This window comes from Tachyglossus aculeatus, chromosome X1 (genome assembly GCF_015852505.1).
Source record: "Tachyglossus aculeatus isolate mTacAcu1 chromosome X1, mTacAcu1.pri, whole genome shotgun sequence".
NCBI classification, from domain to species: Eukaryota; Metazoa; Chordata; class Mammalia; order Monotremata; family Tachyglossidae; genus Tachyglossus; species Tachyglossus aculeatus.
In genome coordinates this window covers 47,755,212-47,773,345 of record NC_052101.1, presented here as the reverse complement: position 1 = coordinate 47,773,345, position 18,134 = coordinate 47,755,212, and the positions used below count along the sequence as shown (strand labels likewise).

Here is an 18,134-nt window from a genome sequence, read left to right as displayed (position 1 = left end):
TGAGTGTTAAGGATGACTGCCCCTCCCCACCAACGTTCTGGGCTTGAGTTACAGGGAAGATGGTGACACTGTTAGTGGAGACGAGAAAGTTGTGGGGAAGTTCAGTTCAGGATATGCTGAGTTTGAGATGCCAAAGTGGAGATTCCCTGTTGTTGGAGGGAAGAAGGCCAAAATATGATTAAAGTGGCTCAGGAAAAAAATTAGTGAAGAGGAAATTAAGGCAACCCTCTTTCAAGGAGTTGGGGCAGCATAGGGAAGAGTGAGTGTGCTGTGGAATCCAAAGAAGGAGCTTTTGGTCTATGGGAGCTGGAGCATGTTTGAAGGCAGAGAGGAAGGAGCCATTGGAGAGTGGGAAGTTAGAGAAAGAGGTAAGGGGACGAGGGAAGGAAAATGGGGCCAAGAGCTTTTAAGCGGTGAGAGGGAATTGGGTCAGAGGCACAGGGAAAGGGCATAGTTTGGCTACATGTAACCTGCCTATTCTCCAGGGGTATTTCAATTTGACCTTCGCCGTGAGTTTTAGTGGTACAACAAACTGAGTCACCTTGACGATTCCTGGTTCATGCCACTCCTGGCAGGCATTTTGCTCATCAACTTAAGTTGTGATAAATATTAAACAGGATTGTGCCTCAGTCGGCAACCTGTAGCATGTCGGTGAATCTCTTGTTTTAATAGCATCTTGCCTGTTTCTTTGTAGCTTTGATTAAAGGATGCAGCAGTCTCCAAGTCTTTAGACATTATCAGAATGGTAACATGGATTTCAGCTAGAGTCAATCAAAGCCTGCCTGCTGGCTAAGCCTCCCTTGGGAGGAAGGTGCTTTGGAGATACATTAACTCCTTAGTGGGGTATCATTTTACTTTTCTCCATTATCCCCGTGCAGAAATGCTTTTTATCTGGCCCTTTAAAGTGAATCTGGATCTCACTAATGGTGTATTGCAGATTGAAATGAAATGCACTCTCCTTGTAACTTTAAAAAATGAGTGCATTTTGTAGAAACTAAGATGGGATATTTTAGTGGCTTGGCCAAGAGCACGGCTAAGTCTGTGTGGATGCCTTTCAATGCATAAATGTCTCAGATTTTCATTTGATTTACTAAGTTGCAAATGGGAAGGCAGATATTATATAAGACATTTTGGACAAAAGGAATTTAAATTTCCCAATACAGAAATTGAGGTGCATGGAAGATCGGAGGCTGGGATTCCTTCAGGTTTCAAAGTTTCACAAACCATGAGAAGCAGTGCTGCCTAGTGGAAAGAGCACAGGTCTGGGAGTCAGAGTACCTGGGTTCCAGTTCCAGCTCTGCCACTTGTCTGCAGTTTGTCCTTGGGCATGACACTTCATTTCTCCAGGCCTTCATTTCCTCATCTGGAAAATGGGGATAAGTTACCTGTTTACTCTTTTCCTCCGTAGACTTTGAGCTGCATATGGGGCAGGGACCAGGTCCAATCTATCTTGTGTTTCGTGTTGTGGTTGGTGCATAGAAAGCACTTAACAAGTATCACATTCATTGTTATTACTGTTATTTTGGAATGTAATTCATTTTAGGAAAAAGCCCTCAACTGAAAAATGCAAAGGTCAGTTATAATAAAAGAATCATGGTAATAGTGGTAAATACTAAGTGCTGGGGTTGACACAAGATTATCAGGGTGGACACAAGTTGGACTTAGAAAAAGAAGGAACTGTGCTAATTGTTCACTCATTTAGTGAATAATGTAGCACATTTATTCTTAGAAGCTGCCTAGCCACAGGGCCCAAATGCCTCTGTCCCTGCATTCTGAACACATTTGTTCACCTGCTGTGAGCTTTAACCATGAGGGAAAAGGGAAGCACCCTAATTTTTTCTGCCTCCAGACAGCCCCAAGTCTTTTTCCATTTTTTGTAAGTCGTGTAATTTTCCCTGGTTGTCCAGTGTCATTTGTTCTGCTGGTTGCAGAAGCCTTTCCACCAGATAAATCCAGTTATTCCACGGGGAAGTTGCTCCTCTGGTCTCCGGGAGAGGATGTGTGGTGCATTGTTTGGGCAAGTAGACACAGGCTTGAGCAAGCCAGCTGAATGCCATTTACTAGAGCCCCGTCTGGGTCTTGTTAGATTCAACCCAGACCATTTGTTGCTCCTATTCCCATGGAAAGCCAGGCCTTTCCAGGCTTTGATGTGTTTGCAAGAACCCCTAAATCTCCTTTACAGTACAGTTGCATCTCTAAGCAAATTTATTTTATGGAAAACTCATGATGTGGCACTCACTTGCCCCAAGAGGACGGAGCCAATCTGAGAGGAGGAGTTGGAAGCTAGAGGTGAGGGTGTGGAGGAAGAAAGATGGACATGCATGCGTACAAGAAGTTTCCTCTATGATGAGGTCCCCCGGCCCCCAACTCAATCAAGCCTTTGTTATAGGAAGAACCATTCATTATTCTCCACTTGCATTCCAGCCAAAATACATATTGAAAATAAGCATTATGACAGATCTGGGTATACACACAGTTCTGTTAAAGTGTGTTTTCATTCTTTTAGACCAACTAGTAGTATTTATTCTTGATGGTATTTAAACACTGTGTGTCAAGAACTGTTTTAAGCTCTGGGATAGAGATAAGAGCAGCATGGTCTAGTGGATAGAGCATGGGCCTGGAAGTCAGGAGGACCTGGGTTCTATTGCTGCCTTTGCCACTTGGCTGCTGTATGACCTTGGGCCAGTCACTTAACTTCTCTGGGCCTCATTTACCTCATCTGTAAAATGGAGGTTAAGACTATGAGCCCCATGTGGGACAGTAACTGTGTCCAACTGGATTACCTGAATCTACCACAGTGCTTAGAACACTGCTTGGCACACAGTAAGCACAAAACAAATACCATAATAATAATAATAATAACTATGGCGCTCAAATTCTAAGTAGGAGGGAGAAGCTCTGCCTCCAACACCGCACTGTGAGTGTCTGTCAAGGCTTGATTCTGTATTTCCTTCTATTCTTGACACTCACTTGAACTCATCAGCTCTTCAACTACCACCTCAATAGGGTGACTGCCAAATCTGCTCCTCTGGTGCTAGCCTCTTTCCTCTGGCATTTCTACCTGCCTCTGGAATATCCACATGTGACCACCCTGCCAGCATCTCAAGCTCAACTTGTCCAAACTGAACCTCTCACCTTCTCTCCCAAATTCTCTACTGCTCCTAACTCCACCACCAGTCCATCGCAGTTGGTTATACATCCTCAGTCATGCACCCTTGTCATTATCCATGATTCCTCTCTCTTTCAACCTCCATTGTCAGTTACTAAATCCCATCTATTCTTCCTCCTCGTCAGTCATGTATTCTCCCCCAGTGGTTAGTGTAGTGTTCTGCACAGAGTAAGTGCTTCATAAATACTCTTACTGTACCTACAGAACTTTGTGTTTCTTTGTCTTTTTCCACATATACCATATTTAACACTGCAAAATAACAAATGGCAAGGGCGTGAAGCGTTCTGCTAGTGATGGACCTGACAATGGTACAAGAATTTGTGTAGAAAAATGTATGGTGCCATCTCAAACCATCTGTTTCCCAAGCCCATTAATTCCCTTCTAATCAATGGTTGTTCCAATGTGATTTTGCCATGGTGTGTTCTTCTGCAAGAAAATAACCCCCATGTTCTAGAAAAACTTTTGTTTTTTGTAATGGTCTGAAATCTCTCTTCTGGAGCATGGAGAAAATGAAAATAGGAGTCTTCACCTGGAGCATTCCCATAAATGTAGAATATTGGTTATCCCTCTTAGAGAGACATCTTATATTTCCCGATTCCCCTCCTCCAGGTTTCCTTTTCTGCCAGCGTATATCAGTGATGCAGTCATTCCCCTAGGAATTCATAAAACTGAGAGTTGAGATGACAAAGTGCAGAATATATAGGCCACCAATGCTTCTTGTTCACTTGAATAATCTCCAGTACTTCATCATCATTATTATTTACGATCAAATCTTATCTTCGTGATTAATGTTGCTAAAATGAATCTATGAATAAAGATGGAGGCCACTTCCTTCAAGTGCTGGCCTGGGATTTTACGCTATTGTTCAATATTCACAAACGTTAGCCTAAATCAAACTTAGGGTGATGGTGGCTGTTTTAAATCATAGCTCCCAGAGCTCAGAAGCTGGTTGTTAGGGGAGAAATGGTTGAAGTTGGTATAATTTCCTGCATGGAATAATAATAATGGCATTTGTTTATGTGCATACTATGCGCCAGGCACTGTACTAAGCGCTGGGTGGTTAGAAGCAAATTGGGTTGGATATGGTTCTTGTCGCACGTGAGACTCACAGTCTTAATCCCCATTTTACAGATGAGGTAACTGAGGCCCAGAGAAGTGAAGTGACTTGCCCAAGGTCACACAGCAGACAAGTGGCAGAGCTGGAAGCTTTCTTGGGCAAAGCTAATGAGCCTAGAGGAAGCAAAGATGCTTTCCCTAATGAATCTTTCATCTCCCCTGACCTATTCTCCCTTCCTTCTGCATCACCTATGCACTTGGTGTCTGTGCCCCTTAAGTCAATCAATCCATCATATTTGAGTGCTTACTATGTACAGCCTCCAGTCTAGGGGGAAGGCAGACATATAAATTCAGTCATGTACATAAATACTGCGGAGGAAGGGAGGGGTGGATGAAGTGCAAACCCCAGTGTAAGGGTGACACAGAAGGGGGTGGGAGAAGAGGAAATGAGGGCTTAGTTGGGGAGGGCTGATATTGTACCCAAGCCCCACTGCATCCTGGGCACGTCCTTTTACTCTGTTGCTTCCCCCATCTGTAATTTTATTTAATATGTCTCTCCCCCATTAGATTGTAGCATCCTTGTGGCAAGAGATCACATCTGCTGGTATTACTGTATCAATCATTCATTCAATTGTATTGAGCGCTTACTGAGTGCAGAGCACTGTACTAAGCGCTTGGGAAGTACAAGTTGGCAACATATAGAGACGGTCCCTACCCAACAGTGGGCTCACAATCTAGAAGGGGGAGACAGAGAACAAAACCAAACATATTAACAAAATAAAATAAATAGAATAGATATGTACAAGTAAAATAAGTAAATAGAGTAATAAATATGTAAGAACATATATACATATATATATACGCTGTGGGGAAGGGAAGGAGGTAAGACGGGGGGATGGAGAGGGGGACAAGGGGGAGAAGGAGGGTTCTCAGTCTGAGAAGGCTTCCTGGAGGAGGTGAGCTCTCAGTAGGGCCTTGAAGGGAGGAAGAGAGCTAGCTTGGCGGATGGGCAGAGGGAGGGCATTCCAGGCCAGGGGGATGACATGGGCCGGGGGTCGACGGTGGGACAGGTAAGAACGAGGCACGGTGAGGAGATCAGCGGCAGAGGAGCGGAGGGTTCGGGCTGGGCCGTAGAAGGAGAGAAGGGAGGTGAGGTAGGAGGGGGCGAGGTGATGGAGAGCCTTGAAGCCGAGGGTGAGGAGTTTCTGCCTGATGCGCAGATTGATTGGTAGCCACTGGAGATTTTTGAGGAGGGGAGTAACATGCCCAGAGTGTTTCTGGACAAAGACAATCTGGGCGGCAGCATGAAGTATGGATTGAAGTCGTATGCTTCCAAGGGCTTCCCAGACCACCACCCATAGGGTTTCAACTGTCGTCACTGCCAAGCCCTCTGGATCCAAGTATGAACCTGTTTCTGATTAGCAGTTCCATGGTCCTGGACCTCTCCAATGGTAAGAGTAGCTGAAGCTGTTGTGGAAAGAAGAGTGCCCAAGCACTATGGGTTGGGCTTCATGAGCATCACTAGCCCTAGGGGTGGAGGAGGTGGGCACTTGCCTTGTACAGTGGAGGTGAGGCTGCTAATAACAATAATAATAACTGTAGCATTTAAGTGCTTACTTTGTGCCAGACACTGTACTGACCACTGGGGCAAATACAAGATAATCGGGTTGGACATGGTCCCTGTCTCACATAGGGCTCTCAGTCTTAACCCCCATTTTACAGAATGAGGCACAAAGAAGTGAAATGTCTTGCCCAAGGTCACATAGTAGACAAGTGACAAAACTGGGACTGGAACCCAGGTCCTCTGACTCCCAGACCTGATCTCTTTCCACTAGGCCACACTGCTCCAGGTTAAACCAGGTAGGGATGGGCAGACCCGAAGGTGATGAAGACACATATCCTCAAGGAAAGATTCTGGACTCAGCACGTGTTCAGGTTCTCAAGTTGAATAAAGGGTACTGAGCATGCTCCAGTTATTGTTCCGAGCAAGTGAACCTCAGTTACAATGTGGCATACAAGTGAGAGCCTTGCAACAAACTTTTGAAGTCCTGCTCTCGCCCTGTTTGGTTGTTGGTTTTATGGGAGTGGTATTAATGAAAATAATACTAATAATGATAATGGTGGTATTTAAGAGTTTGCTATGTAAGGAGCACTGGGGTTGATATGAGAAAATCAGGTCAGACGCAGTCTCTGTCTCCCATGGGGCTCACATTCTAAGGAAGAGGCCGAAGAGGTGTTTCATCCCCATTTTACAGATGAAAGTAACTGAGGCAGAGAGCAGTTAAGTGACTTGCCCAAGGTCACGCAGCAGGCAAGTGTCAGAGCTAGGGGGTTAGAACCCAGGTCCCCTAATTCTCGGGTCCATACTCTTCTCCTAGGCCACACTGCTTCAAGTGGCAGCATTTAAGTACTTACTGTGTGCCACATACTATGCTAGGGTAGATGCAGGATAACCAGGTAGGACGCAGCCCCTGTCCCACGTGGGGCTTACAGGCATAATAGTGTTGGGGCGGGGGGGGGGGGGGGGGGGGGGGGGTGGCGGCAAAAGAGAGCAAAGCATGCAATATCCTCAGTTACATAGAATTCCCCCTGCACAGAAATGTTGATCTGATCACATGGTGGGCATGCGGGCTGCTGTCCTTGATACAGATCTCAAGGCCCCTGCAGGCAGAGATCCTCTAGACCATCAGCTTGCTGTGGGTAGGGAATGTGTCTATCAACTCCATTATTTTTGTAGTCTCCCAAGTGGTTAGTACAGTGCTCTGCACACCGTAATCATTCAACATCGTTGATTGACTGAAATCTGCCAAGTTAGATCTAATAGAGTTCCTAACCACAACACTCCAAACAATTCCTCTAGACTGTAAGCTCACTGTGTGCAGGGATTGTGTCTACCAACTCTGTTGTACGTACTCTCCCAAGCACTTAGTCCAGTGCTCTGTACACAGTAAGTGCTCAACAAATACCACTGATTGATCGATCTGGTCACCAGACAAGACAGTTTACCCCGCCACCCTGTGGCAATGAGTACTGAAGGCAGTCAAGCCCTGGATCTGAAGAAATGTGCTCTAAGATCCTGTTCCTGAAATTCTATCTATGAGGCCCCTTTGAAATTAGGGTGGCGCTGAGGAGAATGAGCAATTAACTCCCAGAGTCTCTCAATGTGCTTTTAATCCCTGACAGAAAAAGAAAGGTTGTGATTAGATAGAACATGCTTTTTACCAACAATGTTGTGCTGTAGTACACAGTGTTGGTTTTTCACTGCACATTTTGTGGCTGCATTTGAGCAGGGATCTGTGCTCATAGTTGTCTCGTATTCTGTTGCGCATTTAGAGGTGACACCAAAGCAATGTGAATATTTGTGCTCTAGCGCTGCATCTATATGTTCAGTATAGATATATCGTCTATCACATACAAACGTTTCTCCCAGATATATCCATGTGATAATATGGTTTTCTCTTAATTGAGATTATTTATGTTGTTCTTCAATGTAGCATTCCAACTACTCTTTTACCGAAGTGACAGCGAGAACCAAATTCCTCAATCCTGAAAAAAACAAGTTGGCACTCTTAATTGGTTCCATGAAAGTAGTCTTAAGGCAAGAGTGCTAAGCATAATATGGTTTCCTATATGAAAAATGTAAATCAAATTAATGTGTTCCCAGAATCCAAAAAAGGTGACCAAACAATATAAAGCTGTTTAAAGTGATAAAAGGCAATAAATATCATTAGCACTGTTCATTTATATAATGAAATAGCAAAGGAAATGTGTGCCAATAATAAAGGATTACAAGTATTTACACATAGATGCATAAAAATTCTTAACTTTACACATTTGAATTTGCTGCTCAACTGAGTGCAGACACTTCATCTAATTTAACTGCCAAAATTAAATTCTTTTTCTTACGTATTTGTTAAGCACTTACTATGTGTCAGACACTGTTCTAAGCGCTGGGGTAGGTACAAAGTAAACAGGCTGGGCACAGTCCGTGTCCCACACTGGGCTCACAATCTTAATCCCCATTTCACAGATGAGGTAACTGAAGAACAGAGAAGTGAAGTGACCTGTCCAAGGTCACACAACAGACAAGCGGTGGAGCTGAGGTTAGAACCCAGGTTCTGCTGGCTACTTGCTCTGGGCTCCATCCATGAGGTCATGCTGCTTCTCAGATTCTTTTGATATTTGGTTCTTAACTCTGTTTTTGACCTGACTGTGCTTGGAGCCATCTGATTACTGCATGCCAGGCTATCAATTAATCAATCAACGGTATTTATGGAGTGCTTACTGTACACAGAGCACTGTACTAAGCACTTGGGAGAGAACAATACAACAGAGTTGGTTGATATGTTCCCTGCCCACAAGCTTACAGTCTATATAAACATCCCTGTTGCATTGTGTGAGATTTGCTTTGAGGTCATGATGAACTTGTAATGAATCTCTCTGGGAGATTACTCTGATAACTTCAATGCAAAGCACCACACAGAACACATGTATGGTGCCGCAATACATGCATGACAAATGCAGAGAGCTATCTGGAAGTCTTGAGAGCCTGAAAAAGAATACTGTCAATAGCATTCAATACCCTAAAAGCATGGAAAGAAGAGCATTATATTATGGGGATTGCTGAATTGCAGTCATACTCTAAGAATACCTTAACTTTAGCAAATGTCATTTTATGACAATCCAAAGTAAATCAATCTTGGTCTAAAAATACTAAGGCTACAGATCTTCATAGAAAGCTAATATCTTTTAGCCATCTTCATTTTCCCATTCAAAGGAAGTTGACATTTTCTAGAAAGGAATTTTTTTATGGTACTTAGGTACTTATTTTGTGCTAAGTACTATACTAAGCATGAGGGTAGATGCAAGATAATCAGGTGGGACACAGCCCCTACCCCAAATGGGGCTTATGACAGCGTGGCTGAGGGGATAGAGCTTGGGCCTGGGAGTCATAAGGTTGTGGGTTCTAATGTCGGCTCCACCACGTGTCTGCTGTGTGATCTTGGGCACGTTGCTTTACACCTCAGTTACCTCATCTGTCAAATGGGGATTGAGATTGTGAGCCTCACGTGGGACAGAGACTGTGTCCAACCTGATTACCTTGTATGTACCCCAAGTGCTTAGAACAGTGGTTGACACATGGTAAGTGCTTAACAAGTACTATTATTATTATTTAGGGAATAAGATTTAATCTCCACTTAGCTGATGAGGAAACTGAGACACAGAGAAATGAAGTGACTTGTCCAAAGTCACACAGCAGTCAAGTGACCAAGGCAGAATTAGAACCCAGTTCCTGACTCATAATCCTGTGCTCTTTTCCCCAAGTCATGCTTCTTTCCATTGCTTTGTTCCTATTACATCAATTTATTTTCAAAGAGGGTACAGTCTACATTTTGTTCACTAAATGAAGCATAATCCTAATCTTCAGACTCAATGTCTTCCATCTCCACATGGTTTGCAGTTGAGGAAAGAACCTGGTTTAGAGCTGCTGCCGCTTCAGTTGTCATGAAAATCCTTAGGGTCCTCATTGGCCCAGGAGGAACAACGTTTCCTACAGGGAAACGAGTTCAGGGTTTGTGTTTATTTAAGAAAGGACATGTTCTTCTACTTTAGAGTGGAGACAAGTTCCCTTGTCAAAATATTTACAAATATATAGTTCATTTTTCAGAGGGATAAACATCACCTACCTGAAAATGCTTTTGGATGTAAGTTCTATGGCTTCTTCCATTTCTTGAAACATATGACAGCCTCATGGTATTCATTGTTTGAAATGAAGTACAAAGAAAGAGCTTCTTCTTTGAGCATTTATAGGAATGGTGTGATTCCTATAATGATGATTTATAGAAATGGAATTAAAACAGAGGTTATCCATCAAAGGACCTGCAGAATTGAGGATTTTCCAAATTTCAGGCCTTATATGATTTGGTCTGAAGTTCAGCTAAATGTAGGTAGAAAGCCCTTGCAGCATATTGAGGACATCTGATATTTTCAAAATGCCACCACTGGTTCCAGAATGTCTTTTGTACCCTCTGGAATCCCTATGAATACTTTCACTGCTGTAATTTTCATTTCCAGGGTGCCTAATGGAAATGTTAGCTCTGACACGAGTAACTCGGTCAAAACAGGTATGTGTGATATGTATGTGAAAACTTTTTAGCGGGTATGAAATGATCGTGTAACACGAAAAATAAGTCAACAAAATACCAGTGGAGACACATTAGTACCTGCTTACAAAGTCCTGGAAGCAGATTTCAAGTATTGGAGAGGAAGTCCTGGGTAGGTATTGCATAGATTCCATCAACAGATGCTGTAGATGCCAGAGAAAAATTTATTCCATTCCCTTTCTTTCTGAAGGGGTTACTGTGAGCTCAAAGGGAATGTACGATGTGAGGGACTCATCCCCCGTTTTCTCCCACCTTGTAGAAACACCGTACACTCTCCCACTGCGTACTGCACACAATCAATGGTATTTACTGAGCACTTATTGTGTACAGAGCTTTGAACTAAGCATTCGGGAGAGTACAAGGTAACAGAGTTGGTAGACAAGCTCCCTGCCCACAAGGAACTTACTATGGGGCGAGCTTTCAGTTGCATTGCACGTCCCTTCATGGGACAACTAACTGGGATGAATACTACATTCCCAGCAGCCGCCTTAGTGGCAGCTCCGATTTCCTTTGTTCTGCCAGAGATTCATGGGCTTCAGTAAACAGCCAGGGTATTTACTAGGCTAGTCATTCAGAGGATTGCCTTTAGGATAGACTTTTGCTCCCATCTGATTTGGAGAGGATGACCATAACTGACAGACTTTGTGATTAGGCACCAAATTTTGCAATGTCATGGCCTTCTGATTCCAGAGGAAAAGGTCAACAACCCTTGTAGCAGGTTTATATCCCTTTCCTCACTGGATCGTTTGTAAATATATTTATGCCCGTCTTCTTCCTTTATAGTATATGCTTGCCGTAAGCAGGGAGCATTTTCTTGTGTGACCCATAGTTACTCGAGCACTTAGCGCAGAGCAGCCCTGCTGATGATCCACTTGCTAGAGCCCTGCTCTGGGAATCAGGGAACCTGGGTTCTAAGCCTAGTTCAGCATGGTGTAGTAGATAGAGCAAAGGCCTGGAAATCAGAAGGTCATGAGTTCTAATCCCATCTCCACCACTTGTCTGCTCTGTCTTGAGCAAGTCATTCACTTCTCTGGGCCTCGGTTCCCTCATCTGTAAAATGGGGATTGAGATTATGAGCCCCGTGAAGGACAGGGGCTGTGTCCAACTCGATTTGCTTGTATCTATCCCAGCACTTAGTACACTGCCTTGCACATAGTTACAATTATTATGCCATAATTATTATTATTATTACCAATGTGGATGACAACTACCCATGCACTTCTGAAAAGGATGCACCTCTGCTTAGTCCTGCTTACTCACTGTGCACCCTGCAGTGCAATGCAATAAGAAATAGTGTTGACTGGTGGAAAGAGCACGGCCCTGGGAGTCAGAGGACCTGAGTTCTAATGCTGGCTCCACCACTTGTCTGCTGTGTGGCTTTGGGCAATTCACTTCACTTCTCTGAGCCTATTACCTCATCTATAAAATGGGGATTAAGACTGTAAAACCCATGTGGGACAGGAACTGTTTCCAACCTGATTAGTTTGTATCTACTCCAGTGCTTAGATCAGTGCCTGGTACCATATTCATTCTTTCATTCAATTGTATTTATGGAGCCCTTACTATGTGCAGAGCAATGTACTAAGCACGTGGGAAGGTACAATACAACAATAAGCCCATTCACATTCCCTGCCCACAACGAGTTTACAGTCTATAGTATTAACAAGTACTATAAAAAAAAGAGGACTCCAGTACAAAGTGACTCCTGTCAGGGAAAACTCCCATTTTTCTTCTAAAACAGCACTTTTTCTAAGATTGCAAAGTGAGCAACTAAGCACACTTGATATTCTTGTTATTCACTTGGACCCTGAACTGAGGGCTGTAAGTACCATGTTCTATTTCTAATTGATTATTATTTTTCAATGTCTGCTTCCCCCATTAGCTGGTAAGTACCTTGTAGGCAAAGGATGTGTTATCTTGCTGCTGATATACTCTACCATACATCTGACTGGGTGGGAGTTGAAGAGTTGTTCTTTGTTCCAAAGATGTCGGCTGATTGCATCCATAAGTGTGCATTCGAGGGAGAATTTCCCCCACACTTGCTGTGACAGTTTGGTAAGGAGTCTTTTCTAGTCTCCTGCCATTTGTGTGAGCAGCCAATAGGCCCTCAATCAATACCATTACTACTAATCTGCAGGATAAGGATTGTATCCTACTGCTATCAAACAATCAATAGTTTTTATTGAGCACTTACTGTGTGCAGAGCACTGTACTAAGCATTTGGGAGACTACAATATAACAGAGTTGGTAGACATGTTCCCTGCCCAAAGGAGCTTACAGTCTGGAGGGGGAAGGGACACTGATATTAATGTCTGCCTAATAATTTAATTATAATATAAAATATAACATACACTACTACTATTACTCCTGCTGCTGCTTCAGGCCTTGGGTAATGGGTGACCGTCCCCAGAAAGAATGGTCGGAGGTAAGAAATATAAAGGATGTTAGCTGTTAGAAGGTACATTTTGTACCATGAGGATGAAAGTCAAAAGCATTGTGGCTTACTGGAAAGAACCAGGGGCCTGGGAGTCAGAGGACTTAGGTTCTAATCCTGGCTTCCCCACCTGTTGTGCTCCATGACCCTGGGGAAGCCACTTTACTTTTCTAGACTAAGCTCACTGTGGGGAAGGAACATGTCTACCAACTCTGTATTGTATTTTCCCAAACATGTATTACAGTGCTCTGCACATAATAAGCACTCAATATATATCACTGATTCTGAGCCCTTCAGTTTCCTCATCCTTAGAATGGGGGTTCAATGCCCGTTCTCCTTCCTCCTTTGACTGTGAATCCCATGTGGGACAGGGACTTTGTCTCTTCTGATTGCCTCGTATCTTCCCCAGAGCTTAGTACAATGCTTGGCACATAAGTACTTAACAAATACTATTAATATTTTCAAATTATTATCATTATGCTGTGTCCCATCCTAGGCCCATGGATACAACAAGAAGTTGGAGGGAAATGGTGCATGCACTCACTGAATATGCAAAACCTATTTAGTAGCCAAAGGGACCACAGTATTGTGCCAATGCTAGTGCCATGGCACCATGGAGCTGCAGGAAGCTGCCTCGATAGCTGTTGAGGTCTCTGCCATCCACATTATCTTGTCAGGGTTCCTGAGCCCATTCACATTTGAGATGATTCACTTTTGAGGTACTTCTTTGGTCAGAGACCTTCTCTGCTGATGGTCTAGCCCCAGCAGGCATTCCCACAGTTCTCCCATTTTACCCCACAGTTCAGTGACCCATCGTGGATCAGATTTTGGAGGTCCCTGTGAGGTTTCTAATAGCCTGAGTGAAGGTGAGATTTTGCAAGTGTCACCTACTGGTGGGAAATTTCACCCATGTAACCTTCCCCGCAGGACTATTGAACTTAGTAAAGCTGCTTTGACTTTTGATGCCTTTCCAGATTTCCACTTTCTGGTCCATTTTCCTGCTCTGGTAATAATAATAATAACAATGATAATTATGATATTTGTTAAGCACTTAGTACGTGTCAAGCACAGTTCTAAGCGTTGGGGTAGCTACAAGTTAAGTTGGACATTGCCTCTGTCCAACAATGGGCTCATAGTCGAAGTAGGAGCAAGTAGGATTTAATCCCCATTTTACAAATGAGGAATTGGAGGCGCAGAAAATTTGTGACTGGCTTGCCCAAGGTCACACAGCAGAGAAATGGTGGAGCCGGAATTAGAATCCGGGTCCTCTGACTTCCAGGCTCTTAGTGTGACTTAAATGCAGTTCTGATTATTTTTTTATTTCAAATTCTCTATGGTTACTTTATTCTTTGAAGATTTTGAGCTTAATTAAAACATATTCTTTTATATTATATCCCATCATATTTCTTAATTGAATTCTTCTGGATTTGGGCCAGACCTAGTCAATTAATGCTTCAAGAGCCTCTGATAGGAGTGGAAATGGAAGAAAACAATAGTATTGATTGAGCAATTGCTATGTGCCACAGACACTTGAGAGTACAATAGAACTTAAAGAACCCAGTCCAGTCCTCAAAGAGTTTGAAGTCTAATGGGGAAGACAAGCTGACATACACAGTTGGTCTAGTGGATAGAGCATGGATCTGCATTCTAATCCTGATTCCCCCAAGGCTGAGTTGCCCTGGGCAAGTCTTTGTACCTCAGTTTCCTCATCCGTAAAATGGGGATTAAGCCTGTGAGCCCTATGTGGGACATGGACTGTGTCCAACCTGATTTACTTATATCTACCTGAGTGCTTAGTACAGTCCCTGGCACATAGTATGTACTTAAAAATACCATAACAAAAGGGGGGAAGAGGAGGAGAATCTTAACAATGTTATACACACCATAATTATTCAGTAAATACAAGTGATTGAATGAGGAAGAACAAATGCAGCTGGGATGGAGCAAGCCTGAGGGAGAGAGCACAGGCCCGGGAGATAGAGAACCTAATCACAAGCAAGCATAGCATAGTGGATAGAGCATGGGCCTAGGTGTCAGAAGGTCATGGATTCTAATCCCGGCTCTGCCACTTGTCTGCTGTGTAACCAGACAAGTAACTTGCAAGTTACTTCACTTCTCTGGGCTTCAGTTCCCTCATCTGTAAATGGGGATTGAGACTGTTGCTACATGGGACAGGGACCGTTTCCAGCCTGATTTGCTTGTATCCACCCTAGCCCTTGATACAGTGTCTGGAACATCGTAAAGGGCTTAAAAGATATTATTATTATTATTATTATTATTATTATTACTTTTAATAATAATAATAATAATCCATGGTAGTTTTTAGAGTACTTACTATATGCAGAGCACTGTACTAAGGACTAGGAAAAATACAACACAACAGAGTTGGGAGACAAATTCCCTGCCCTCAAAGAGCTGGTCCCAGGTCTGCCACTTGCCTATTGTGTCTTGTCTTATGTCATCGAGTTGTTTCCGACCCAAGTGACACACAGACACATCTCTCCTGAAGCGCCCCTGCTCTCCATTTCCAATAATTCTGGTAGTGTATCCTTAGATCTTTCTTGGTAAAAATACGGAAGTGGTTTACCAATGCCGCCTTCCGCACAAGTAAACTCGAGTCTCCACCCTTGACTCTCTTCCATGCTGCTGCTGCCCAGCTTGGGTGAGTCCTGACCTGTAGCAGATTGCCTTCTACTTGCCAGCCACTGCCCAAGCTAGGAATAGAATGGGTAGGCCTCTGCTTCACTCTCCCTCCCATAGCCGCGACTGGTAGAGTACTGGAAACTCGCCAGGTACGACCCTGAGAAGGAGGCCTATTGTGTAACATTGGGCAAATCACTTACCTTCTCTTTGCCTCAGTTTCCTCCTCCATAAAATGGGGATTCAGTGCCTTTTCTCTCCCACTGTGGGCCCTGTGTGGGGCAGGAAATCTGTCCGGACTGATTGTCTTGCATCTGCCCTAGTGCTCAGTGGAGTGTTTGGCACAGAACAAGGACTTAATAATAGTGGTGATATTTGTTATTATGGTAATAAAAGGGCATTGAAATAAGGGGGAAAGAGAGGGGCCTACTACACGTGAGGAGGACTGTCCAGACTACATTATGATTATAGTGTGGGACTGAGGAGATGAGTGGAACAGCAGAGAGATCAGGAAAAAGAGAGCAGACCAGTTCATCAAACATCTTTATTTGTACGAAACGCATTAAATTTTGGTTGCTTCTTCTCTACCTTGCGCTGGTTTTTCCCACAGAGTTCTTGGAACACTGCAATACCAGTTGGCAGTACAATCAGCAACTATGAAACTAAAGCATAGGGTCGGTGATGATTGAAGCTCCTCAGACAGTGGTGGGTTTGTCATTTAGAGTCTGGTGTACAGTGTGCTAAATCACACTAAGTACACATTCTTTTTCTTTGGGCAGATGGAGCTGGTATTCCCAGAGCACATTATTGTATTTTTGTTCATCCCTTTACTGTTTTTAGTCCCAAATATCTCCCTCAATGCCAATAACGTTTTCCAACCCAGAATCCTTTGCTTTAGGAATGTGAGTGGTGATCCACGGTTTCAGCACGGCCACCTTTAATTCCTTCTGGAACCAAGCATAGAGGATGAGGAAATATCAGTCTCTTTATGAATTGTTGCTATATGCTAATAGCTTCAATTTGTACAGCACTTTGATTTTTTCCAAAGCACTTTGGACATTACTTTTCTCACTTTCTCAGCTTGAGGTAGGGAGGGATGAGTATCACTATCTCCATTTTTACAGATGAGGAAACCAAGCTAGACTTCAGTGACGTGCCATAGAGCAAACAACAGGCAGATAGCAGAACTAGGCTGCAACCCCCAGTCCCACCTCCTTTCTTGCCTCCAATCTCTCCCCTCTATTCACCCTGCTGTTGGGATCATTTTTCTAAAACATTGGGGTTTTTTATGGTTTGTTAACTTTTCACTATGTGTCCAACAATTCTAAGCGCTGGGGTAGACACAGGTGAATTGGGTTATACATGGTCCCTGTCCCACATTGGGGATCACAGTCTAAGTAGGAGGGAGAAAAGGAGAACAGAGGCACAGAGAAGAGAAGTGATTTGTCTCAAGTCACACAGCAGGCAAAGGGTAAAGCTGGGATTAGAGCTCAGGTCCTCTGACTCCCAGGCCTGTGCTCTTTCCACTAGGCCAAGCTGCTTTGCACACATCTCCCCACTCCTCAGAATCTTCTAATGTTGGCCCATTCCTCCCTGTATCGAGCAGACTCTCCAAAGAGTGCAGAACTCCCGCTTCCTGCGAAATGGAGCTTCTCCTTTCCTTCTCTGTAACTCACTTGGCAAGCTTTTGAATACTTGGAACATACACAGCTCTCACCAAAAACTGACCATAACGTAGCTCTAAGAGAATTTGTCCTGGCAGAAGCTGGGCTGGTGCCCGGAGTTTAGCCGCATGGGCACAAGAGCAGAGAAAGTGGAATGTGAGGTAACCAGGGCTAGGAGTTGGTAGGTAGTGGGTGGTCAGTGAAGGGAGACTGGGGCCAGGGAGTCGAGATTGATGCAGAGGGAGCAGTATGGTGTAGTGGATACAGCACGAGCCTGGAAGTCAGAAGGTCATGGGTTCTAATCCTGGCTGCACCACTTGTCTGCTTTGTGGTCTTGGGCAAGTCACTTAACTTCTCTGGGCCTCAGTTACCTCATCTGTAAAATGGGGATTAAGATTGTGAGCACTCTGTGGGTCAGGGACTGTGTCCAACCCAATTCACTTGTATCCATCCCAACACTTAGTATGGTGCCTGGCACATAGTAAACACAACAGTGCTTGGCACATAGTAAGCACTTAACAAATACCAAAATTATTAACAAATACTATTATTTTAATAATATTTGTTAAGTGCTTACTATGTGCCAGGCACCATACTTTGTTCAATTTTGTTCTATTGTACTCTCCCAAGTGCTTAGTATGGTGGTCTACATGCAGTAAGTATTCAATAAGTATGATGGATTGATCAAAAGTGGGAGGATTGGGTGGGGTGAGGAGAGTTTGGGATAAGAGTGGAGCCAGAGAATCCAGTGTGCTGACGCTGACATGTCTGGGTTGGGTGAAGCAGGAGGTTGGCAGAATCAAAAAGTGAATGGAAATGGATGGCTGGGAGGTCGGAAGGTTTATCAATTTGGAAGTTGAAATCCTCTAGGATCAGAATGCAAATAGGAAGGCAAGAGGCTTCAAAGTAAGTCAGCAATACAGAAGTGAGACCAGAGACTGGGAGGACTGTAGCTGCCAGCAACTAAAAGCGGGAGAGGGTGGAGAAGGTGGGTGATGTGGGATTCA

The 18,134-nt window shown here is 43.8% G+C and overlaps 1 protein-coding gene and 1 non-coding gene across 3 annotated transcripts in view; one reads left to right on the top strand and one right to left on the bottom strand.

The window, feature by feature from the left end:
• The window catches only part of FSTL4 (follistatin like 4), a 685,476-nt gene that overhangs the window by 120,432 nt on the left and 546,910 nt on the right, over nt 1–18,134 (top strand). The window lies entirely within an intron of this gene.
• On the bottom strand, nt 15,496–15,633 carry LOC119920551. The gene has a single exon (XR_005448288.1). It is a non-coding gene; the product is annotated as a small nucleolar RNA SNORA7 (small nucleolar RNA).